This window comes from Nicotiana sylvestris, chromosome 1, assembly GCF_000393655.2.
Source record: "Nicotiana sylvestris chromosome 1, ASM39365v2, whole genome shotgun sequence".
Taxonomy (NCBI): Eukaryota; Viridiplantae; Streptophyta; class Magnoliopsida; order Solanales; family Solanaceae; genus Nicotiana; species Nicotiana sylvestris.
Window position 1 is genome coordinate 97,270,300 of NC_091057.1, and position 2,140 is coordinate 97,272,439.

General features: G+C 36.1%; 1 pseudogene; it reads right to left on the minus strand.

Moving 5' to 3' along the window:
* Window positions 1-319: 319 nt before the first annotated feature.
* LOC138872535 (kiwellin-1-like) lies at window positions 320-887 on the minus strand (annotated as a pseudogene).
* Between the last annotated feature and the right edge of the window lie 1,253 nt (window positions 888-2,140).

The following is a 2,140-nucleotide window of genomic DNA, read 5'->3' on the forward strand; positions in this document are numbered from 1 at the left end:
ATAATCTTTAGAATCTTCAAACAATCTCCAGAACTAAATGAATCTGCAACACCCTAAACCCTAATTTTTTACACTGATTCACCGACAAAGATTAACATAATTAATTATCCAAATGGAACGCCATATGGCAGGTTTTAAAATTTATATAGAGTATGTATCATAAGCTAGTAAGAATGAGATGGAAGAGTTTTATTATGAAGGGAGATATAGTTCATGAGCTTTTGGGGACACTCGATATTTTAGGTAGAAAACTGACAACGATTGTATAGTTTAGACATGTTTGAAGGTATTATCTCTAAATTAAATATAATGATATGCACTAAGCATCCAACCATGTAATGTGATACTTGCCCTCGGTCACCTCCAGGTATACCTAATGCTTCCTATACTACTTTAGAAGAATCAACAATGTTATTCGGGCATGGAGGCTGATAATCATGTTCGTCATCACATCCCATGGTAGAGTCAAACTAATCAACGACTTTAGCATTCGCACTTCTCCCATTAACACTTATAGTGATATAGTTAAGTCACCTACTTGCTCCACTATACCATCCAGTTGAAAGGGAAACAACTGGAGTATCGTCAGAATGGTATTGGTTGTCACATTATGATGGTCCACCACCATATCCACCATTTTGGAAGCTATTTAGGGTTAAAACAGCCTTTGTGGTCCCAATCATAGGAGGCGAACATTTGTAAGTGGTGTACATCTTGACTTTTTTGCAATAATATGAGTCATTATCCGGGTTACATAGTTCTGGAGGCGGCTTTATGCCTCTAATTTTGCCACTCCACTGGCAAACTCGTAATCTTGCATCTAAATAGTAAGAAAGAGTGGCATAAATCAGCAACGCCAACAGTGATGTTCCCAATCTAGAATTCATGGTTTTTGTACATCTTAATTCTCTTATCTTGTTTTGTTTTTTAGTATGTTTTGGTTGTGTAGAGAATGAGATGATCTAGCTGGTTTATATAGTGGTTTTGGTCAGAGAAAAATGACAATATTCTGCTTAATGCATGAAATGTTTCTTATAATTAAGTATACAACCATGTAGTTTAGCAGTCAAGTGGTCTAATGGAGTGCTTTTTATGGAGTAGTTTTTTCCATTTAATTGGCTGTTGTAAATTCTGATATATGTTATTAAAATTGCTTTACATTCCTTGACAATCCCGGCCTTTGTTTTATATATATAGATGACTAAATTGGAGTCTCTGTTGTGACTTTGTCTCTTCAACTTTACACCCACATCCATGACTCATGTTCTCCTACTATTGTAGAAGGCATTCTACCAAAACCTTGCTATCATGATTGTATAGGGAAAAATATGATATGGCACGTGGTCATCTAAAGGAAGGACACATGGCACCCAAGATGGAGATGGTCACCGAACGCAGCAATTCCGCTTGTCACCAGAAAGAATGTTCATAAAAGTATATTAAATGCTTTGCGCTCGCTAGCATTTAATAGGGATTATTCTGTAGCATTAAGAATGACAGCCCCTTACAGGGAGTTTGACATTTATTTTTACCGTTACACCTTCATTAATGGCCCTCATAATTTACATTAAAGGAGGACACGATCCTAGGACCTCGTTCCCTAGACACAACTATAAATAGATAGCTTAGTTATTGTTGTAAAGGACACAAATTTTATGGCTAACTTACACTACATTCTATACAAAACTTAATACAATTTTACTTTCTTGTTTTTGATCACATCATTGTTGTGCCCGGAAATCTTGTTCCCGAATCCGTCAATTCCGTTATTTCATCTACATTTTAAGGCTAAGTATTATACATTTCTTCAATTATTTCATTATTTTCAGGATCAAATTAGTTCACTTGTCTAGAAACCTCATATAAATTCACATGTACTGTTTTACGGGTAAACAGTTTGGCACCCACTGTGAGGCCTAGATAGTCGTGCAATTAAATTGATCCTTACGTTTTTTACTAACGTACTTTAATTTTCTTGTCTTAAAGAAAATCATAAGAAATGGCAGCTAACACTGTTAACAACACATATAACCCTGAGGTTCAAGGAGAACAACCTCATTCCGAGGACTCAATCAGTGACACCCACAACAAGGGAAATGACGCTGCACCAGTGCATGATAGGAAGTATCCTCGACATGTT